Genomic DNA, 25170 nt, shown 5'->3' with positions numbered 1-25170 from the left:
GGGAGGGGGTGGGGGATCCGCATGTGTCGGGGGAATTTGAGGCGCGCAACGGCAGTTCAGTCCACGCGCAGACGCCGGAACGTGCGCATCTCGACGATCGCGTTGGACCCGCGAACCCCGAATTCACCGGCATTGTGCAACGTGCTTCGGGTCGCGATTGACAGGTTGGCTAATTTACGAATTATCGCCACCGTCACCCGACTCCTCGAATCAACCCCTAAACTAAGACTTCCGAGGGAGCGGATTTTTGCTCAAATTAATGTTCGCTTGGTTCGTTTGGAATTGTATTTGATTTTTTATTATAGCCAAGGGAACGGAATAATAGATCGGGAACTTGAGGCGGGAAATTTTTTTTTCTTTTTGAAAATTGAAGCTGATTTTTGTTGCGAATGTTTTTTTGTTGTTCAGTTTTAGTCGAGCTTCTGTCGTTCAATTGTTTTAACGATATTTCATTGGCCTAAATTTTACTTGAATCTTGGGGATCAAAAACGTATTAACGATGAACAGTTGTTGACGTTGAAACTTTTTTAAGATACCTGTTTTTTTGAATCTTTTACAGTTTTTGAATGTTTAAGATAAATAAAAAAAAATTACCTCCCCTAGTCAGAGAGCCGAATTTTTCACACAAACCCTAAAATTCACATTCGACACGGGTTTATATGCTGAAGTTAATGAATGAATGTAGACATACGTCGTACATTATTTAAACAAAGGTGTAATAATAATACGGTCTATTACACGTTGTAATAATTAGTGATTGTCGAGTGATGGCGATATATTATTTGCGGAATAATTATATACAATTACGCAGATTTAAATAATACAGTAATCGATAATTTAATAACCGTAAATGAATTTCACGTTATTAAATTCAGAAAATTATTGAAAAATTCGTTCCCAGCTGTTTATGAATTATATAATACATTCATATTTCAAAAATTATTCCATAAAACAAAATAAAATAAAATAAAGAAATAAATAATATTAATCTAATATATAACACAATTTTTTAAGTTCCGTTATTTATTGCAGGTATAATATAATACCTATTATAAAGTTTCATTCGGGTAGTGCGGGAAGTTTGTTAGTTCGGGTGTTTGTTACATCGATTTATATAACTTGTATGCTGCATCCATTGCGATTTGCAAACGCTGCAACTATCCGTTCATCCTGCTGCAACATGTGGATGAAGATTTGCAATCGAGGGCTGGCGGAGATGCGGACGCAGTAAAAAATCAGTAAGCATTCATCACTTAATATCTCTCATTTCTTGTAATCGGTAACGTCTTGCTGTGATTTCAATTGTGGATATGCAGACGAATTATATGCGTAACATTGACTGATAAGCAATGGAAAGTAAAAATTGAATACATCGTACTTTAGTTGTGTTAAAAACCGTTTGCCAACCAAATTTCCGATACGTGGATTATTAGAAACGACGACATTCGCTCACTTTTTTTTATTAAATGAAATTTCTACTAAATTCGATTCGATTGAATTGAAATTTTTTTGTATGGCCGGATGCCAAATAATTTCACTAAAAAAAGAAGAATAAATTCGTCGATTCATCGGACATGGAAAAAATATTTACCGATGGTTCTTATAATCAAATACGCTACCGTTCATCGTCAAACGAATCGTTTGATTGAATCGATCAAAAGTTTATTGCATTTGGTATAAATTTATCCAATTGAACAATGCACGTATAGGTAAACACGATATTCGAATATTGAAAAATATGGCGGAACTTTTTCTTTTGTCAGATTTTTTTAACCAGGTTTAACTTTTTTTGTGTATTATTTTAAGTGCTAATACATCTCAAAGAAAGAATTCTTATACCTCTATAAGCTATAAAATTAACCACTAAATCGCTTTATTGCCGTACTTGCCGAAAACTTTTCGTACCCAAAGTTTTTCTCAAGGTATTATTTACCCTGAATCCCTTCCTAGCTCGCGTGTTAAATAATGTGATAAAAATCTATCGCTTCTTTAACTGACGTTCGGCATTTTTCTGTCCTCAAAATCGATAATCATTATGTTAGCTTGTCTACACCGAGAACAAAAAATTGAACAAATAAAACAAATTTTTTGAATCATCGGAGGGTTAATTGGAACGGAAAAAAGAGTTTCAAATTTAAATTTTTCAACGAAAACATTAACAAAGGGGTCATTAAATATATTTATTGGGATTATCCTCTCAGTTTTAAACAATTAAACCTTTCTGATCAATCGAGATTCATCAACATTGTCTAATTTTGCTTCTCAAATTCTGTCGATCCTACTTTTATAACTTTTCCGCCAGTTGTCCTATACATTACAATTTCATCGATCGTATAATATCTAAGTTCGAACCTACCTCACCGAATCGAAGGTTGATTTTTTGGTTGGAAACCCCTCTTGGCTTCCGGCTTTCCAGGGGATGAACATAATGGGAAAAACTGGATTTAAACTAAAGTTTTAAAACTAATCGGCACGCCGTTCGCCCCCTCCTCTTACCTGCCTTCGGCTCTTCTCGCTCACCCAGTTCTTCCACTTTGCGTTGTAAATATATATATATATATATATATATATATATATATATATATATATATATATATATATATATATATATATATATATGTATAAGCATGTATATATGTATAATACCTCGTATTTCGTCTCCGAAATCCACGATTTATTGAACCCCACTAATTGCTAAGCTGAGGGCCGTTATTTATACGTCAAATCTCAAGATTATAGCATCGATTCACGTCAGTTGTTCTGAAAACTATACGATACATGTCACACCATGGAAAATCGGCGTACGATAATTTTGAGCGGAAATAATTGATCCGCTGTAAATGTTTCTGCTTAAATGACGTATATATAATAGGTCTATTGATCGTTGTGAAAAATGTAATCGATCCTTGTCGTCGATATTTTTTTTAACTTAATTCGGCTACTTGATATGAAAATCGGTTTGATCAGTAATTTGAAAATAATACCCAGATGCTGTACAAGTATAAAAATTTTCTCGTATTGAATAAATATAATGAAATTCTAATTCCGTATAACTTTGAAGTAAAACTCATGGAAACAGATTGCAGTTTTCTAGTCCATCATACGTGTGGAAAATTCTGTGATATGCTTTAAAAAAAAAAGAAGAAAAATAGTAAATAATCTTGCAGTCACATTTTGGCTCATATCAGCGTGAAGAAGTATTTCCGGGCGAAGGGCGAAGAGCGAATGTGTGACCGAATGAGCAGATTAATGTCGTTTCGAACGAACGTTGCTCTGCATGCATATTCCTGACGGACAGAGAGGGTAAATACACATTGCGAACGGTACGAAAAAGCGGAGAAAAGAATTGCTTCCCGAATCGAGGGTTTATTGTTTCGCTGCAGGCGGTGGTTGGAGAAAAAATTTTTTTTGTAAATTGAAATAGAATCAAGAGCAAAAAGAATTCAAAACATCCACCAGCCAAGCCAGTAGACGAAACGAGAACCTCTCGTACGTTTTTACGAATGTTGTATACTCCCGATTTTTTTTTTTGATTGTGCACTGTTGAATTCATTGCATATGAAGTGTTGTGGAGTGAATATTCCAGTAAAACTGGACGAGTATAATTTTTCTAAAATATTTAAAAAAAAAAATGTCCAGCAGGTTTTTCCGGAAACCATTAGTTCCCATCAAACATCATATTATTTAAATATAGCTGTGTTTTAGAAATTTACTTTGCCCAACAATTCGTGGGTAAATTTTTATGCATCACCAATAATAAGTAGATTAAAAAAAGGATCAGGTACCTACTTGTAACTGTGGGATATTACATTTAATTTCAGTTCTTCTTCAAAGATTTTTCACTCATAATGGAGAAGATTTTTCTACCCCAATAGCATATGAATGAGATTCTTTGATGGGTTCTCACGTTCTTATAAATCGATACGATTTTCGACGCACCAAATAAAGAATTAAGCATCGCAAAAAAGTTGACTGTAATTCAAAATTACAATGGCGACTATCCTGTTGTTATAATGAAAACTCGGATGTTGACAGTGTTCGGGATGCAACGGTGGCCAGATAATGACGTCTATGTTTCGCCGCAGGATAAAGTTAACGATTCTCGAATCACTTTGATTCACAACGTTACACGACTAATTATTACGGTATGATCCACGAGCCTCATACTCGGTCGGATTTCTCGACACGAGAAGCGTGACTGAATCAGTAGCAGCTGTTTTATCGATCCCTCGATCTTTAGATCAGACAATCGGACGATTTTGCTACGAAACAATTGCTCTTTAACCCGAAATTTGAGTTCGAGTATCTTAATCGGTTTACTGGATTACTTACTGAAAATTATCTCCGAATATAATTGAACCTTTCCCTAAAATCCAGAGTTGAACTTCTTCTCTGTTCTCTAAATTGACTATTTTTCCAATCCTCTTTTCCGCTAATTTGTCGTTTCGATAAAACGATTAATTAGCCTTTTTAATAGATTATTTTTTAATCAGTGTAATAATTATTCTTTGGTTTTTTCTTCTTTCGATCAATCGATCAATCGGTTGTTTCAATCCACGGTTTTTCTTTTACATACAAGTCTCTGAAAACTGGAATTCTAAAAACTGCAGAGCAAGACATGTGACGCAGTTCTTTACGCCTCCAAATTCTTTCTCCGTATGAAGCAGAGTTCTGTAATTTCAGAACCGTGGCCGATGGGCACAAAGTCAAGCTCTAAATCACAGCGACCGCGTTTATCGGAGATTAATGTCCGTCAATTGATACTATGGCTACGGTCTCGATCCTATCTCCTCCTTCTAAATTTGTCCTCGACTCATTAGGACGGATAAAAGCTGGGCTGGGGTGGCCAGATATAATTTATTGGTTGGTCCATGCAGGGCTGGCTGAGCTGCTACTCCGGGTTACTGATTCACCGAATGTTATATATCTTCTCTTCTCTTCCATGCTTTCCAATTTTGACTTTATGAATTTTGCAAATTTTTTCAGCAGTCGATGATCGGTTCTTTTTATTCTTCAATCTCGATGAACGTTTATTTCTTATTCGAATACGTGATACAGCTGGAGATTCGCAGAGGATTTACGTGCTCTCATAATGCATGCTTGTATATATGATATATATATATATATATATATATATATATATATACACATATAACGTCGACGTTCATCGATATTCGAACCCTTCCCAAAATCGGGCACGTATTTAGGCACGTCGGTATGAATATCCGGCAGACTGAATCCGGATGGATTCACAATCACATTCCCTTAGAAATCTGTTGAATCTACTCATGTGTTTGAAATTGAAACAGCCTCTGATTCACCGTTTAAGCTCACCGGCCGAAATTCGTAAGCAGAATAATCATTATAAAGATATTAATTGTTCTGTGTCGAGGCAGATGTTTTAACATCTTGGTTTCCGGTTGGCCAGAAAATCTTGAAGTATCTCTCAGCGTATCTCGTTATAAGGGTTTGAATTTTTTCAAGTTTAACCGTCGTTGAATTTTCCTTTTCCTAAATACATTTGCTTGTTTATTCAGTTTTTGAAATACATTTCCACTGGCTCATCAATTCAGCAGCATAACGAAGTAGTCTGTACCTTAAGGAACGTTGCATTTTATTTCTCGTATAAATTATAATTATTACTGCAGCAAATCTGGTTCGCATTCTCTGCGGTGAAATAACCTTCATCGATGTTGTTTTGCGTTCATGTTTCACTCGCTGCTGTATCTCTCCCACTGTTTATAATATTCAACTTTATTTTCGCCGAGGATAAAATAATATACATGCCTATCGTGTTACAATAATATAAGGAATATTCATTTAATTACAAACTGCGTATCGTGGTGTGCGAAAATTTACCACGTTATTATCTACGTAATTCCCTCACAACCCTCTGCAACCCCCGTAATTCGTATTATGCAGTTTTCCCTCTGCAACTTGATACCTGCAACCCGTATTCGGAACTGAAACTCGGTTGGAAATTTTAGTTACGAGTTGTTAGTCGGAGAGGAAAAAAAAACAAAGTGTCGATAAAAAATACTGAATCCAAAAATTTATAATAATGGAATTTTGGTTCGAGCTAAACATGCGTGGCAACGAATGGCTTTGAGATGTTGACTCGAAGAAATACATTATACTCCCACAAAAATGTGGATACTTACGACCCGAAGAACTTGCAGGCCAGATTGTAAGCTAAGCTCGTAAATAACTCAGGTTTACTCAACTGTAAAACTGGACTTATCTGAAGCCTAGCTCTTATCGTCCAACAGACGAAGAATTCTTTATTTATAGTTTACACCGTGCAACTATCGCCGAGCTTCTCTGACGGTCGATACTAGCGGATAATTTATTCCATTCCATTCTCTTAAGGACCCTCAACCCTTAGCTCACACCATAAATTTCTCGGAAAGGCACGAATATTCGGAATAAAGTGACGAGTTTGGTTGCGAACTGCGATTCTGTCATCATCGCGGCATCTGAAGCTACATTTCTCGCTACTTTTTCGTTTTGTGATTAGGTACCATCTCCCCATAATCACGCCACGCATATGACGCTAAAACTGAACGCGATGAAAAAAAGAAGCGCAATTATTTATGCTGTATGAATTCTGCAGCGTTACACAAGTTTGATGAATCGTAATTAATTTTCCTTCTATAGTGGATCTGTAGAATTATGTGTGTAATTGAAAAGGTGGTTAAGGTACCTAGGCAACAGTTTTCCGTATTACATTCAGCTCTATGAAACATGAACCGCTAACCGTGAGTGCGCCAATTAAATACGACTAGCATAAACAGTCTGCTTGGTGTAGAGTTCCGCGGATGTTGCTGCGAGTCGAGAGGAACAGAAGCGAAGTTAATTCGGTGTGGAATTAGTGGAATTATCGTCAGTGCTTGATATTTGGATTGTTTAATGCTGCAGGCCCGTTGGGACCGCAGGAAGAAAGTCAGCAGGCCGGATTTGGATAATGTCAGAAGTTACACATCCGGTCGCTTTGGGTCAACGGAAGTAATTCGAGGCTCCGAAGAGGATTTATGTGTCTGCTGGATCGTGATTTGCTGCTTCTAATTCGCTACATAAGTTTATTATTGCGAACGTGTATAAAAGGGTCGCCGGTTATTTTCACCTATTATTTATAGCTGAATGTTGAAAAGAAGACACGCGTGATACTTGCGTTTGCAATAAGACTCCAAGAATCTTGTATCAGGTTTTTACTCAAGACTCCACCGATACCGGTGAGTGTAAAAATATGGAAAGATCAAAAAGTTGATGAGACACAATATCGAATTTTTGAAGAAGCGAAAACTTAATTTATACAATTTAAAAATGTTGAAAATCGAAGTGGATGTGGAAGAATAGAAAGGTCAGAAGGAGAATACCGAGCTGTAGAATCGCCAGAATTCTTCTCGATAATATAGAATCATTACAGATTTTCGATTTTATCGTTCTATGTTTTGATCTTTATACGTTTTGTCATTCTACATTTCGACTTTCTGTATTCACAATTTTTTACACTCGGACTTTCCACATTTTTAAAATTCATCAATAAAATTTTCGCATGTATGAATGCGTTTCCAGTTTTTTACCCAACTTTTTATCGTAACCGATAATTATAGTTTGGGATTCAAAATGAATAACAGTTTTGTAGCGGTAAGCAGAGAATATATTTGATCCGTTACTTTCTTCCCTGATTATGATTACCGGTACTGTATTTTGTTGCAATTCTAGCTAAAATATTAAAAGCGTTATTAAAACGGTACCAATTTTACTAAAACAATTTCTGCTAACTGTGACAAATAAAAAATTTCTCACTGTCGAAAAATCCATTTCAATCTTTCGAAGAGTTAGTTTCACGTATCTACAAACACCAGTTTCGCAGCGTGTGTTTGAGCCGCAGGTATTGCAGTGCAGCAGGTGAACCTAGGGCTCTTCAATTAAAATTTTAATTAATAGAGTATGAAATTTTTTTCAAGCCGCAAGTGCAGCAAAAGTCGCGCGCTCTCGGTGCACGTTGCATTGGAAAAAAAAAAAAAAAAAAAACCTTGCAGGTGAAAAAACGAAAGATGGGAATCGTAAAAATTCAAATACATACGCTCAGGAGTAAACGTTTCGTATATTATATAACCTTCTCTGTGATTTACGATGCATATCGGGGTCAAAATGACCCCACAGCATGTTCATCGTAAATTCCACAGAAAAGACATAGAAAATAATCTGATCTTGTTCAAGGATATAGATAATCAAATATCGTAAAAATCGTTGACTCATTCTTTTTCAATAAATTTAATTTGACTCATTCAAAAAAAAAATACTCTTTTTTTCATCGCGCTATAAATCCACACGTTTTTCTCAAATATTTGTATCTTAAGAGTTACTCGGTCAAATTTCGGCTAAAAATTGAGAAAATTCAATGAGTTGTTATATCTTTAGTAGAATGATGCATTTTTTTTCCATATTCAAAATTTCATTCTGCAAAAAATAACTAATTTATCTTGAAATATGATACTTAAAGAGTATCCCAAAATTTTTTCAACCGTTAATTGAATCGATATCTCTGTTTCGTAACACCAGTATTATACACCGGAAGTGTGCAACGTGAAGTTTAAATACGACCGGTAATTGCAGCTGCAACAGTTTTTACCTCATTGTACAGACTTAGCTTAAAGCGACGGAGCTGCGATGTATTTAATATACCTATATATACATATATATACAATATGGGTGTAATAAACATTATATACAAGATTAATATCTGGATTAAGGTGTAAATGGCGATGCTCCGGGTCGCTGATGCCAGTTTGAGGTCTGCGGTATCAACTTGGACGCGAAATGAGTTTCTACCGCGAAAGATTCTTGTGCATATACCGCGTTGGCCGGGGGAGGATTCGCGAAAGAATGAGCGGGTGCGAGGGAGAGGGAGAAGGGGTGACTGAGAAGGAAAATTTATTGCCACTTATCTTCAGCCGCGGAACGCTCTTCTCAATGAAACTCGACGAGATATTCTCTATCCTCTCTTCTCGGCTTGTTATATTTCTCCTTCGGTGCCTGAGGCTACATTAATTTCAGGTCAATTCATACCGATCTCTTCGACTCCCGCGATTCACGGATAAACGCGAATTGTAGCTACCTTGTATATTTTACAGTCGCGGTAGACTCAATAACGCGGTTTATTACATCGACGAAGACTCTTCATTGCATAACTTTTACCTCTTTCTTCGGTCCCATATTTAGCCATCTTTTATTTAAATATTGAGTTCAATTACACTTGTTTTTAGAAAAATGTTGAAGCAGGTAAAACTTGCGAAAAATATAAGGAAGTAAAAATCGCTTGAAATTTGAGAACTGGAATATGGATGTGTTTAGATCGATTTCATCGTCGTTTAACGGGTCGTTTCGAAGGGTCCTCAAATATTCTCTTTCTCTCTCTTTTTTTTTCTCTCACTGAGAGAAATATAATAGCAGTTCTCCGTAGAGAATGAAGGATTCGAGTAGTTCAATGCAGGCTTAGGGGATCCGGGAACAAGCTGGGATCTCGAACGCTGCATGGTCCATTTGTTAAACAATGCGAGAGTTACCCTCCTATACCTTTCGCCGTTCTAACGAACAACGAACAAAAGAATAAGTGTACACCAAAGTGGTTTACTCGCCTGTATACCTATACCCATGTGTATAACGAAAGTGTGAAGGCCGCCAATAGCTGTGCAGTATCACCGAAACCCAACCTCATGACTCGACCACTCAGATAATCCGATCGTTGAATGCCTTCTTCCTTACGTGATATAAGAATTTTGAAATTGATTATTGAAATTTATAGTAACAAATTTCTAACTATTTTATACACCACGTTAATACCCTAATCCAGCACTTTCATTCGTTCCTCTAATCATCCTCTTTCCATTCGGAGAAACAACTCGTCCCAAAGTCGAAGTGAGGTCCAAACGAAGACGCGGAATGTAAAGCAGAAAACATCTCGCATCTTCAATCCACAGAGAGTGCCTCCTCACATGTGACGTGTACGTACGTACATTCACCCACGTCCATGAAACATGGTACAAGCCTGCATGGAGTGTGATTCATGCCGGGTTCCGCGGTGCATGAATTAGGGTCGAAGCTGTTCGAAAATTTGATTACACAGACGTACCTCTGGCCTTAGGTACTCTCATTACGCAGACGATCCCGACAGGCTTGACAAAACATTTTTAACGTTCCTCATGGGCACGGAGTGCGTCGTTATTGAGTCGTAAAATTGGTCACGTGGCCAGAGAGATGTTTTGAATGTGAGAGCGTGCAGCGTGCGGGTCTCCGGAGGCTGCAGGACCCTGCAGGATGGTGTAATTGAGTGTGATTCGTTACGCAACTCGGAAGGTGTCTAGTTCGAATTGGCTCGTATCTTTCCAGCCGCGGTTTTAATCTTAATCGTTTTTGCTACCCGGCTGCGTGTCTCGATGAATAAACAATTCTTGGACAACTGACAGGTTGATCAATCTGTATCAAAACCATGACTTTGAGTTTGTCGTGATATGGGCTTCTCATGCTACCTCAGATTCAAGGAGTGTCCATTCGTGGTTTAGATTTCCGGTATTTCCGCAGTCTGCAAAGTATGGCGTGCGCTTAGGAACCATGAAGAAAGATCGTAAGATCTCTTTTTTTTCTAGGTATGTTTCTCAGCCCCTTGAAGTTGAGAGTCAGGACCTGAGAATTGAGATAATGGATTACCGAGTGACGCAGGCGGCGAGAATGGAAGATAAGAGAATTGTGGCGATGCATGGAGCGCGTCAGATCGGAAATACGAGTCGCCTTTCATCCGTGTAAATCGTGAAATGAGGAGAGAAGTCAGTCGCTTGATTTTCCAGACTGAAGAAGGATCCCGGGAGGCACGCTTTCGTTTACCATAATTTCAGGGTTAGTCGTGCAAAACGAAACGGACAACCGTGCTTCCTGTCTCGTGTGGCGATGTCTAGCTGCTATATTCACGTTGCTTCATGCCCAGAGTTCTATTATACTTTTATGCTTCTGCACTCTTCACGCCGCCCATTTTCATCGGCATCGTTCGGTAATCTCTGATAACGAAATGGGGAAAAGCTGGTGTTGAGCGTTTGATGGAAAAATTAAATTCTTGGTGAAACGATCTGATCGTAAGATTTATCCATTACCGTAATCACGATTTTCCAGTGATTCATTGTGATATGGAATCAATTTTTTCTTCTCTCACATTCTGCATAAATGATTTTTCATATTTCGAAATTATACAGTTTCGATGAAACTACTAAACTTTAATGACTTCACGATGACGTGACGATTATTTTGACTCGTTTTTCTTTCTTCAATTTGATACACTTGTAAGAAACTTGAATGCTAGGTAATATAATTACTGTCGATAATAATTTATTTATAGCTATAGACACTACAAGAGTTATAGTGACTGGATAAGTTACACAGAGGTTTTAACATTTCTTCACGTATGATGCGATTGATGGTGTAACAAATACGCATACCTGTGTTTTAATGCCTGGATATATGATCGCTTTTATATATGCTCAGTACCCAAGCAGCGCTAGTTCTAATCAACTCTGACGTTGGAAATAAACGTAATTAACGATCCTATGAGGCGAGGTTATCGCACCATTGATTAATGGTTATTGATTACGATCAAGAACAGTTTAAAACCTCGTCCAGCTTATGTACCGCATGCCGTATCTCCCCGTTTATGGCGCATAAGATCTTTTCTTTTCAAATGAGCGGCACAAGTGGATGAATAATTGTTGGACGAAATCGATCGCGACGCGGTTCGTCTCGATAAGAAAATAATCTATTTATCTTAGATTCTACTTCTTAGATATGAGTAAAAAAAGAAATTGAATCTAGCCTACATCCCCCCTCCCCGACAAATTTTAATGAGATAAACGGAACGTAGTTGCAGAATTTGACCACCCAATCGATAAACTGTTGTTCAAAATATTACAACAAGTTAAACTCTTTGGTAAAAAGAAACAAAAAAATAAAAACAAAAACAAAAAAATACTGCAGGCTGTTTTTCTAATCGGGCCAAAGTTCGTATCTGCGAGGGGATCGAGATAAGCTTGGAACACCCGTTCGAAATCTCCCTCTCGATGTGGTGGCTGCGAGTTATGAGCTCTAAAATTCCCTCGTGCTCGAGTAGGTTTCGCGATAACGTTTTCCTCTGGTACTGTTTGAAAGCCCTGAACGTATACGTGCGACGAGGTGTAGATACCTATGAGATGGTTATGCGATACAGACGAAATATGCTAGAGTCAAACTGATCTCGTAAAACTCAAAAATGATCGAGTGGATTCGGGTCGAATTAATCTCTATGATTTTTTTTCGAAGAATTAACTTTTCGCGAAGAAAATCGTTTTTGGGATTGTTAAACACATTGCGATTCATGCTTATTGCGTCGTAGAGACAATTTGTATCCCCTTTATGCAGCCGGTGAAAAGCAATTGTTGAAAAATATTTTCAATTGAAAAGCAATTTCGATTTTCGGTTCTTTCAACAAGCGATACGCAATAATTTCAACGACACTGCGTTTCTCTCGGCGTTTTCATGAGTATCGGAGATGAAAACTGTGCGGGAGATTTGATTTTGGCTCAGGCTTCGCGAGCATCGTAATAACTCTTTGAAAAGTATGGAGCTGAAGGATCCAACCAATCGTTTCGTACAACTATAATCCACTCTGTACTATCCCATTTTTTTCACCACATTGTTTGAAAGGAAGAATTATTTACCAGTTATCAACTCCTGGTACAAAAATCGCTAGTTTGACTATCAATTATTCTTACCGAATGTTTTTCTTTTTTTGGCAACTCACAATGACAGCATTGTTAATACATCCAATAAATTACTTTGACTCAGACTTATGGTCGATTTTAGTACCTCTCTAACCGTATCGTATTACCCACTTTATTATGTATTCGTAATGGATTTAGGCAGTGAACTATCAATCAAATATTAAGATACTTATCATGCGATGTACGCATTACGTAATTAGATCGTTGAATTTTTTAGCATCTATATAAATCAGATTCAGTTCGTTGTATAAATACAATATAAATTCCACGTTAAGAAAATGTCAAAAATTGAAATGAATTGCCGAAAATGTTCAGCTCGTTTCAAATTTGCTACGTGCAATTTTTAACGCAGTTTACAGCTTCGTATTCGCATTCGTAGATAACGTGGTTGCGTCGTGAAACGTAAATTGCACGAGACATGAGTTCGAATATTTGCGTAACGGGAGAACAAATTGAAACGGCGAAAATCTATCTCAATTTCGAGTTTTGGTACTGTCAGAACTGCACAGCAGCGCGAAGCCAATGGCCGTGTGATGATCCTCGTGACAAAGCTCGTTTCAACGTAGGTACATTTATACGAAAATCCAGCAAGGCTGAAGCTCGAAGTTCGCCCCTCCGAGTCGCAAAAATTCAGCAAATTTGCGTATAGCCTCGGGCTAAAATTCGACCAGCAAAAGTTTTTTCACCGTTATCACGGCTCGTTACGGTGACAATTTTCTGAAACTGTGAAAAAATTTCTCAATAAAAAAAATTGAGTTGTGTTTAGTTTTATTTTTGGCAATATCATCAATTTCCATGATAGTCGTCGTTCGAATTTCAAAATCCCAACTCGTATATTGAAGAATAATTTAAATCTGAAAAACTAGGATATACCAAAACGGCTAGGAAATTTTTCTCGTCTCGGTGAATACGTCAATTTGTTGAATCTATATACAGTGCGAAGGAGTGATAATCAATTGGCGGAGGTTCAGGCGGCGCGTGGCGATCTAGGAAAGCGTCCTGGACCCCTCGTCCCGGGTATCTAGTTTCCTATTGGATTTTAGCCACGCATCTAAGGCACAAAATCAACGCACGTGCATCGACAATGCGTGTGAATAAATTCAAGCATTCATTCTATCGCGGGAGGGGTTTCCAGTTCCCTCGTGCCCCTCAGTTGCTCCTGCAGGGGGGCACGGCTAGGATATCGACGCCTGCGTCCTTATACATAGACGTCTCTATGGGCTATGCCTCGATGAATTAACTACGGGGGTCCAGAAATTCATCCTCACGGCCGCCGAATTCACATATTTATTTCTCTTTGTTGCGTTTACGGTGTGGAAATTTTTACTTCGAATCGAAAAATCCTTACATGTTAGAATTTGATGTAACGTTGAAATCGCTATAATAAACTTTTCAAATTCAAATTATTTCAATTGAAATAAGAAGTTTTTTTTAATTTTCTCAAAACATTACGTACAGATTTTGTACAATAAATTTACCAAAATTTATGTGTCTTAGTTAGAAAAATATTTTCACACTGTAATAAAGCAAGACATTTTTTTTTATTTTTTCACCAATGGATTGATAATTTGTCGTGATTTGAAGATTGAAAACTTCTTTTGAGGATTTTGTTCACGATACCATTTCGATCTTAGTAACGTACGTATATTAACCATGTACATATGTTATCTATGTATATGTATTGTACATAAATAAATGTGAACCATATACGTTATATATATACCATTGGAAGCAGGATTTATCAGCTGGCCTGTTTCCTGTAGCGTGAATCTCGTTCGCTTATGTTTTATGCATTTCGACAAACGCAGGCAGCTAGCTGGTGGGATAGAATTACGGTAGAAATTTTTAATACACAGTGAAATCTGTCTGTAGCCTCTATTTACACATTTTGATTTTGTAGCGCGGCGCAGATTTGAAATTCGGATTCCCAAATCACGTGAATTGAAAATAAAACCGATCAATTTTTTGCTACAACTGGAATCAAAAATATCGATCACAACGATACTGAAATTATACGTATGTAAAATAGATCTATCGAATTGAATTTTACTTATACTTCTTATTTGAAGAATCTTGAGTCTGTCTAAGATCAAATGATTCTTTGAATTAAAATTAAAAACTGATTGATGTTTTTGACCTACCCATCGAGCTTCAAGCTTGACGAATAATTCGTACCTATTGGAATATTTTTTATTCAACGATTCCAACGAGTATACAGAGAGCGTTTCAATTATTCAGTGGCTGAACAGCAAATACGCTCCCGTTCGCAGCTCACTTTTCTGCACTAATTCATTGCAGTCTACACGCGTTTGCCTTGCGTGCGGCATTCATAAATACAGTGCAAATTATTGCCTCCCTTTTGCACCGCCGCTGGCTTGACATTCTCAAATCTCACTACACTGTTCTGAAAAACGAGAAATAAATAAATAAATAAATAAATAAATAAATAAAGATAATCCTAACAGCATAAAACGTCCTAGAAATAAGTAGTAAAAGTCATAAGTCACGGCAACAAAATTAAAATCGAAAGCTTTCGCAGTTTATTAGACTGATTTTTTAATCTTATTTTTTGCACTGTATAAAACGAGTGAATCCAGTAAAATGAGATGATTTCTCGAGGATCGAGTCTAGCTACAGGCTGAATCAAAGAGAGCAGTGATAAACTGCATCAGTACCCACGTATCAGATGTTATAAATAGATTTAAGCACATCGAAGAAGGCAGAAAGAAAACTCGGTTTCGAGAGCCAAATATTCGCAGTTTGATTTTATTGCGGTCCATAAGGGATATTCGCGTCCTATCCGGTGTGCAAAACGAGAAGAAAAGGCGGTTGTAACCTCAGCGGTTTCTTCGATTCCCATCGCCGTCCGCTACTCTCTTATCGACAATTCGAATCTATCCTAACCTTACCCAACTTTTATTTCGTTCCAGGTTGTTCCCACCGTCTTCGTCGTTGCGTCACGTCGCCATAAATCTCGCTCTTTATGTCCTTTGCTTCCTTACACATACCTTAGATCTCCCTGCACCGACAGGGAGATGAGCTTCGATGCTTATTTCCACCTTCCCGTTCCTCTAAGTGCCCGTTTAGCTCGCAGATTACCTGTTTCGTTGGAAGAAAAATTTTGAAACCGATTATTTATTTTTAATTAATTATCCTTTTATCTCTCAAGTTGGGCAGGAATTAATTGAACCGACTGTTATTTTTGTAATACTGAGAGGATCAGACGACCGAACAACATTTCTTCTTCGTTGTCGGTCTTTGCTCCAGGGCCGAAACCCTGCGTTTTTTACTCCCCGCGAAATATCCTCCAGAGAAAATCCCGCCGTAACGAGATATTTTTTGCTTAAAGCTGAAATAACCCTTCTCGCGTGAAGCCACTCTCGAAGAATTGTCGGATCAGCTGCTCGGTGATTCGAAGTTTTTTTACCGAGGCAAATGGCCCGACTGGTCAGAACTTGATAAAAGGTGAAAGAGAAAATTCTTAGAAAAATGCTGTCCACTCTATAGCCGGTGAAAACTTCTTTCATTAAGGCAACAATGATTTTTTGATAAAAGAATCCGCAAAAAAATCTTCATCGGAACCAATTTTCTGCGTAATCCGACACGAAAGGGGAAGCTTTTGTGTCTGGAACGTCACGCCAGATTCCTCGGAAGAATGATCAAGATCGGTTCTCGAGAGCCGAGGTGACGCCAAACGTATCTCCAAGTCCCGTGCAGCATCCACACACGCACGGCGCCAAACTGAATCAAATTCCAAGCGTCGCGGCGGCGGTCGCTTAGCTGTTTATTATTCCAGATCAAATAAGCCAGAGCCAAGCTATTTCGCCAACCGAGCAAGACGCGTCTGGCACTGAGCTTCACACACGCAGCATCCCCATCGGCACATGTCGTGTCGCGTTAACATCAGAGACGCGCACCCTGTCTCCCCAAACATAGCCACCCCATAGATCGTCGGCCAATGTTGTCGTAGTAGGCACTGCGGTTATGAATCGACGCCAAACGTCAATATCACGTGGTGCTGGCATAATGGTGCATCGCTTATATCCGGACCGCATCGTGTTTGCTCCCAGAGTTTGCGTGGCGTGCAAAAAACAAGAAGAAGAAACATGCCGAGGCCGTGTATGCTGAGTCTGGATTAGACCTAATATCGTGTTCAAATAATAAGGAAACGTGTCAACTCTCCCGAGTCAACAACTCGGGTAACAAATTGGAGGCTCCTTTATTGGGTCTCACGGCATTTTGTCGGAAATCATCAGCTTTAAGCTGTAATCAAGAGCATGATGCTTAGAAGCTTAGCTTTAAAAGCATGCGTGAAGCTTAGGAGTCACTTTAAAAGTTTTTACTATATTGTTGAAAATGATTGTAAATTTATTAGACATTTACTGAACAGAAGAATAGTCAAATTACGAAATCAAGTTGAAAATTTACTAATTTGGTGTAGCGACGTAAATTATTATGTATTTCCTTTAGATTTATGATGAAAAAAATTGGTTTTACTAAAATTTATAAGAAAAACACAAAGGAGTCCTGCATTGTATGGCAAATTTATTGCATTTGTAAATTGAATGAACAGTAAATGTATATTGTATTTACCGAGTTCGTATAATCCGCGAAGTTTCTATATTTTCGAAAAATTATAAACGTCGATGTGGAGTTGGTTGCCAATTCGTTGAAATCGATGACAGAAGTGTTGAGTGACTTTGACTTCGTCGTGCTATATATATATTTTTTTTAACCCATTCGCCTTTTCGTAAACTAGAATGTACAATTTTGAATTTCGTTTTTTAAGATTTTCTCGAGATATACTGCACATTAAATAATTGTCAAGTATATAAATTAGGGGTAAAATTATCTGAAATTTTGTAGAATTATTCTCAGATTGTCTAGAAAAACGTAAATTTTAAAGAAAAACGGTTCAATTTCTGAAAAATGTTCCAAACATCTCAAAATCGTCCAAAAAGCGTTTCTTCACTCACAATCAAACGAAGGTATTTGTGTGAATATTTTCATTTCAAAGTGAATGGATGAATTTCTTCCTACCGAGTGACCGAATATAAAGCAAGAGAGAATATAATTCCGTGTAATCAAAGCGAGACGGAAAAAAAATCAACGAGACGAGAATCGCGGAAGCGCCGCGCCGATTGATATCAATATCGTGAATCCGAGCCTCGGTCCGCCGGCAAATAAGCCGAGTATAGCAATGCGATTGGCTCGCAAGTCGCGGCTGAACTCCCATCAAGCCAAAGACAGGATGTTTGGATTGAGGGCTGGAGCTTTTATTACTTTGCGCTCGCATGGGTTCTCAATCCTTCCATATCGCCTCGTCGACGACGCCCTTCGAGCTCCCGTCGTTCGAGAATAGTCGAAATCTTCTGCAGCAGCTTTTCTACGGTTTGCGATAAGCGACGTCACGCGAAAGCTCCGGATCTCGAGTCGTTGATCGACGGTCCAGAGATTAATTTCGACGCTATTCATCCCGCGTTTAGTCAGCAAGTATAAGCGAGCTGGTGACAGATGCTGAAAAAACGCTGCAGATTTAATAATTTCCCGGTATGAGACTGAATGAATTGGGCATTTTCCATCTCTTCCTCGAATTAATAAACTTTTTATGCCATTCAAATCTCTTCCCCCCCCCCCCCCCTCCCGCGATATCTCATATTTTTTCAAACTCTGCATCGCGAGATCACACGGAATAATCACTCTTGCTTAAATTTTTCGCTACAATTTACACTCAGCCTTGGTACCGTCATTTTTCGGTTCAATTCTGTGAAGTAATAAGCGGCTAAGGGGTGATAAAAACGGCATAAATCATGGCTAATGCGCGCAATGTATGTCTGGCCGATTGGGTACAGTCGCATCAAGAATTGGAACGTTGCTGATACCGCGGGTACAAGACGCGTCAAAAGCTGAAAGATGGAAACTTTTCGATCAGCTAATAAAACTATTCGACGTACGCCTTTAAGGCGTGTTTGTGTGTTTGTTTGCGATGCGCGGCCACTCAGGGCTAGACAAATTTGATGCGAAAACTTGCGAGGAACGGAGAAACTGGACGTAAGGTATTCCGAAGATAAAACTGAACTAGCTTGAGTGCTATGGAGGAATATTAGTCCATCGAGTTAGTACTTAGTTTGAGAAGTCGTAGCAGTTTTGCTCTTGCAAGCATACGTGACGTGCCTCATGTGCAGAAACCGACTAGCGGATGCACTATGTGCAGACGATATTCCTGAGAAAACTGTCGTTCTGTATAGCAGATAATGTAAGTGAAGAGAAATTTTCTTCTAACTTTTTGGGCGAAGAGCCTCGTTCCAATTATTCTTTTTTATGTACTCATCTCTTTGCGGTGGAATGGAAAACTGTATAACAAAACCCCCGTCACTTCAATCTTTCAAACTCTTTGTGCATGTACTTGTAATCCACCAGGTGGCCTTGAGCTCGTTTTGTCTCTAGACTCTCGTTTTTGCTCGCTGATCCATTACACACAATGAAAATAACATTTTACCGAGACTTCGCGGGTAAGAAACTTTCTCTTCGTTTACCATCGTCATGAAAAATTTTTTTCGTCCACTTTCAGCAACAGTCTTTAACAAGTTGTAAGTACAAGTTGAAACCAGTATACAGTAAAAAGTTGGACAAATCTTCTCGCATTCTATCAACTTTTGATCCTGCGAAGTTCTGGTTGCGTTTTTTGAGAAATCGTGTAAATTGTTTCTAAGATGAAAAGTTTCCATCCTTAAGAATTAACAATATGCTACACTTCGCATGTCTTGGTTCTTACGACGCGACGTGACGTTAGTAATATTATGCATCAAGAAAACTGCTTCGAATGGCGACTGAGTGACAACTTCGACATTTTGCGGTCGAATAACTGCGTTCAGGGGATGCTGCGACTTCACATCCGGGGGTTGCGTCACCTTGTGCAGGGAACCGATCAGCGAAGCGTGACCTGGACAACGTCAGTCGCTTCCACGACTTCCGGATGACGTCAGTGGCTTCTGGAGGTCTTCCGCTCTGTTCGCCCCTCTAGGATGCGAGAATGTCCTGGAAAGTTAGAAGGGTCGGAGGTCGCGGTGATCTGCACTCGGCGTTTCGGTCGTCCCGACACAATGCAGCTCTGGATTTTCAGATTAAGCGTCTGATCGACTCGCCCCCGAGTAGCTCAAAAAGCTTATATAATCATTCGCTCACCGAGTCTGCGAAATTCATCCATGACAGGAGTACTTGATCAGTTGGAACTGAATCATCCAGACGATCATCCAATGGGGTAAGAACATATGAGGTTATTGGACTGTTGTACCAAGCAGCGATTTTTCCAAGTATCCTTTCGCATCCTTTCAGCTGCGTTAAAAGCCCAGAAAGCTCAAAACTGGAAGTCATGAAAATGATGTCTTCGAACGTCAGGACACGGGTCACAAGACAATTTTATCTCCTTTGGAAAGACAGGCTCCGAGTAACTTCAGCGACTTGATGATCCCAATTGGGATCAGTCGAATCACCCAAACATACGGCATTACTTGCAGCACGCGTGTTTAGGTATCGGCTTACTCGTGTCTCCCGTTTCTTGCTCCACCCTGAACGTAGAAACAAGGCCTCAAGTCAGTCGTGTATTCATGTGTACACAAGCGTGGACGACGTGCACAGTGTAGACAGTGGAATACATGGTGCACGGTGATCGCTCCTGAGGCACGATTACGATGTGCTGACATAAAGGCTCATTGTATACCGTGCAGGCTGGTAGGAGCAGGAGGAGGAGTGCTGCTGAGTCCAGACTCCGGTCTGGATGAGTAATTCCTGAGTATTATCTGGGTCAGTTTTCCACAATGGAGCCTTGACTGCTCTCGGATTTTACTGCTCTGATTGTGAGGTGAAGAAGAGAGTGTCGCTCGTTGAAAGAGAAACGGACTCTTGTTAAGAAATCACGTTACGTCCGTCACTCGACACTAAACTTGTTCACCCCGTGCACACTGGGCTAGTCTGCGAAGAAGATGAAGTGAGTTCTAACGTTTCTTTGGAACCTGAGAGACCTCGAGTCGTTCTCACCTCGTCGCCGTTTCTGGACGATCGTTGTTGTTCCGTTTTTTTTTTTTTTTGGACTCTGACGTTACTGACGAAATAACTTTTTCTGGATTATTTCTTTACAATGGATGCGAGTTGGTGTGCAAATTTGCATCTTTTTCAGACGGTTCGCAGATTTTTCTTCGGCAATCGTTACCGAGCTTGTAACTGTTATACATGGGTATAACGGTTGTCTGCACTCGTTCGAAGCGAGAAACTTTTCTCAGATAATTTTAGTTCTATGGGATATGTTTCGCGGCGCTCTGGCTGAACGTGCATTAATCACACTCGCAAGGCGGTGCAATTTTCTAATAAACGTCGCTACGTTGCAAGAGATTTTTCATTTTCTTAACCGCGGAGAAGGTTATATTGCGTGCCAAGGTGCGAGTTGCCCGGTCGGTTACTTAAATTGCTCGTAAAATATTACTTACTTTGCGCCCAAGGAAGAAGCTCGAATTGCATGCAATGCACTTTGAATCGGCCGCAATTAGCTTGCCAGAAATTGACAAATTGTACAATTTCCGTTAAGTATCGTGTTTGTTCGTTTCTTCTCCGTCGGCTGGAAGAAGAACAGAGCCGTAAAAGGGAAGAAATGAGCATGTGGATGAAGATGAAAAAAAAAAAGAAAAAAAAAACAGGCGAGACGGAAAGTGTAATTCCTTTCGGAGGGCAGATGGCGGTTTTTTTTTATCCGAAAGAGCGGCAAACGGTTATCCCTGGTTATCCCTGGTTATCCAGAAGTTTAAGGGGATGCGGCCAGTATGTCACGAGGACCCAGACAATGGGATGACACCGATCCGCGCGAGTTGCCTTCGGCGAGGGTGGCTCGCTTCGTCCTTTCCCGAATCCTCCCTCGGGATCAGTTACGTTGCGTTAGGTTAGTCCTCGGTGTATTTCCTTCCCCATCCTCCCTTCTGTCTCTGTAGTTACCCTTTTTCTCCATAACATGCACCCTCGCCAATTTCACTCTGATATTAACGATGAGTTTAAAAATTTTATTAGTCTCTCATTTACCCTGATGACGAACGAATTTCATTTTTATACGCTACCGGGAGATTGTTAAAGACATTTTATCAATTTTTTAGAAAAGTGTAAAAAATATGAATGGTCAAAACTTCGTTTACCTAATTTAAGTCGTGAATGATTCGAGTTCTTAATCACAAATCGCGTATCCAAAGCAATTGGCAATTTTTTTCTAAAAACTTTTTAACATCGGAACCCATTCGAATTTTGACAATTTCGACAAAGTTTTTACTGTTAGATAATTAGAATCATTAGAAGTAACGATTTTATAGAGAGACAAAATTCTGTAAAACAGTCTTATGTAAATTTTTATCATTTGTAACTTTGATCCGAACCTACTTTCTCCGACTGCTTTTCTATTTTGATTCTATCTTTCCTTTTAGAAAATAATAGTAATAATAACAACAACAAGTAATAATAATAATATCAATAATTGCAATACTAATCAATTGATATCAAATACTTTTCAATAACTATAAATATCTAACTAACAGTGTTTCGATATTTGTTCTTGAAAATATTATAATGTTTAGCTGTCGTTATTTTTTCCGCATGGTTGATTTTTCATTCCCATATAAGCCTGACGTTTTGGTTTTGCCATCTTTTTTCGGCAACAAGGTTGAAGTATCAGGTTTATTGTGTCAGTTTTGCGTGCCCCCGTCTTCTTATCTGACGGATGATAAAAAGTGTGCCTTAAAGGGATACAGGAGCGACTAAATCTATCAACGCCCGACGATACCGAAGCTGACGAAGTGATCTTTTGGAAAGGCGGCCGTTAACAGGAGCCTGTGTGGATACGGGATGAATGAATGATGCTCGTGTGTTGGTGATGCAGAGAACGTAATCTTTCGGCTAGAAAACTCGAAATCTTGAGAACTCAAGAACTTGAGAGCCCGCGTTTTATGGCGTGATTATCCGACTCGCATCTCTCTCTCCCCCCCCCCCCCTGATATTTGCTCACTTGCTTCTTTTTCCCCATTCTTCCTCGTCTTTTTTCCCCATTCTTAAACGGCGAGCGAAGAGGGTTTCGCGTTTTTGTTCTTTACGCTTTTAAATATGGATCTATTCAAGTTTCTTCACTTCGCTTGACTGCAGGTCCTTAGCTGTAGGTACAGTCTTCTCACCCCAAATATTTCACAGCAAAAGTCAAGCTGGTTAGCTGTAAGACGTATTTTTTTTCACTCCGTAACCTTTTTCTCCTCCTTTTTCGGTAGGACTCTTCGACGGAGATCTTTAACCGACTTTCGGGGTGGTTTTTACGTTGAAATACACTGGAATTCCCGATGCAGCAGACGACGACGAAGCGCAACTGATCGTCTTTATACGCGACGGAATCCACTCCAAAAGCCAGGATTCGATTCGGGCTGTTTTAATTGCGACTGCTGATTTTAATTGGAGTCTCGTCGAGTCCGTGAAACGACTTGCTATATGCGAAACTATTTGCATAAGGTGACAATTGAAGAAGAAACAAACGCTTTATGTAATCACTACGAAAGTATCGACTGAAATAGACCGAGTACGATTAATTATCCTTTATTATCCTTACTCTTTCCGCGCACTTTGCGTTTTCATTTCTTCCTTCGACTTACTAAGTTCCTCTTCTGTATCAGCTTGATTTTAGCTCAACATTAGCAGAACATTAGCTTCGCGTTCTATTTTATTCGCACACCAATTAGGACAGCTTTCGTAAAAACACTTGAAAGAGACGATCAATCAGTGTCTTTTACGTTGATTCGATGAATAGAAAATATCAGATTTCTCGACTATGTCCGAGCGAATTTTAGAGTTAAGAACTGCTTGTTACATGCAATCTGAAACAGCTGCTGCCGCAGAAAAAAGACGCATGAACGCTGTACAAAAAGGGAAAAAGTCGTGGTTTCACCCCTCGAACGACGTTGGAGCTATAAACTAATCCGTAACCGACCCCAACTTAGTTTTCTCGAGGGGTAAAATTTCGCTTTACTATAAAACCACCCTGCAGCCTTGCACGTTGCACTTTCTGCGTTGTTTCGAAAGTCGGTTAGTTGATATAAGGTATCAAAATTCTCCCCCAAGTATCCACAGCAGATTGAAAGGACATTTGAAATCTAATTGATCGGTTTGGTTATCAGAAGATTCGAGTATATGACTCGAAAAAAATGTCATATTAACCACAGAAAAACTGGTTACAAATTTCTGTCATATTGATAAGCTATGATAGATGGCAACCTTCGAATAATCCTGGAAGTGAGGTAGCTAGAGGTAATAGATAAAATATAAGAAAGAAGGTAAAATGGTCTTGAAACGTTGTATATCAGAAGAGAAATAGAAAAAAAGGCGGGCTAGAAGAATAGGAAGACGAATCGGAGGATAAGGAGAGGAGGAAACTCACGGGTTCGAGGATTGCAGGAGAACTCTAGAATAACAAATTCTACCTGTCGATAATCCTTTGGAATGCTTTTAACCGGATCTTTCTCGACGCCTGGAAGTGACACCTACGTTCGTTTTAACCCGGCGTTTCGAACGGTCGATTCCTCGGAGGATCCTGGAGGATCGGCGAGACGGGGCGTCGGGAAAACCGCAGGAAACAAGGAGGCGAGTCGTTGACGTGGTCGAAGCCCGTCAATAATTGCAAGGAATGCTTTTAGCGGGAGAAACTGAGCCTCGTCGTTCCTGCAGTTCGACTCCTTAACGCCTCGTCGGCGTTACTCTCCACTAATGGCCGATAATCCGGACGTTTCTGCAGGACTCGAGTCACTTCCGTTCAGTGTCAGCAGATATTTCTTGGAACGTGTCGTAAGTAGATAACGCCACTTCTTATCCTCGCATGGCGTGGATGAATTGGCAGGAGCTGAAGGAACTGCAGGACGAAAAAGCCGCTGATCCTGCATCTCGGTTTATACGAGATTAGGACAAGTATAAATCCGACTAATATGTATAGTATTAAAATATAAATTAATCCGAGGCCAAAACGCGTTAGAGACGCTCGTAAGCTTTTCATTTTCTCTGGCTGCATAAATCACTCGCAAACCCAATAATCGAATCGATCTTTCGATGCATGTCCGCCAGGATTAGGTGTCCGCGTATTTTCTCCTCCTGCCACCGAGGGGATGGTTAATCGCGAAACGAATCTTTCGAATCATTTTTTTACGGCTCCACGCTGCCCGCGGACGGAAAACCAAGGGGTGCATTTTAGAGGGTCACTGCAATTTCGACCGCTCGCTGCATGCGTTCACCCTTATTCCGAACCCCCTCCTCCAGTACCTACTTCCAGAATGGGAACGGCTGAAACTCACCACCCTCCGGGTTA

The 25170-nt window shown here is 39.4% G+C and overlaps 1 protein-coding gene across 1 annotated transcript in view; it reads left to right on the top strand.

Moving 5' to 3' along the window:
* Positions 1 to 1053: 1053 nt before the first annotated feature.
* LOC124407147 overlaps positions 1054 to 25170 on the top strand; it is a 291004-nt gene continuing 266887 nt past the window's right edge. The window contains exon 1 of the mRNA XM_046883000.1: positions 1054 to 1238. The gene's annotated coding sequence lies outside the window, so the exon portion shown is untranslated. The remainder of the gene's footprint in view (positions 1239 to 25170) is intronic.

The sequence above is a fragment of the Diprion similis genome, chromosome 6 (genome assembly GCF_021155765.1).
Source record: "Diprion similis isolate iyDipSimi1 chromosome 6, iyDipSimi1.1, whole genome shotgun sequence".
NCBI classification, from domain to species: domain Eukaryota; kingdom Metazoa; phylum Arthropoda; class Insecta; order Hymenoptera; family Diprionidae; genus Diprion; species Diprion similis.
The sequence above is the reverse complement of the archived record's forward strand: the minus strand, read 5'-3'. Positions and strand labels throughout refer to the sequence as shown.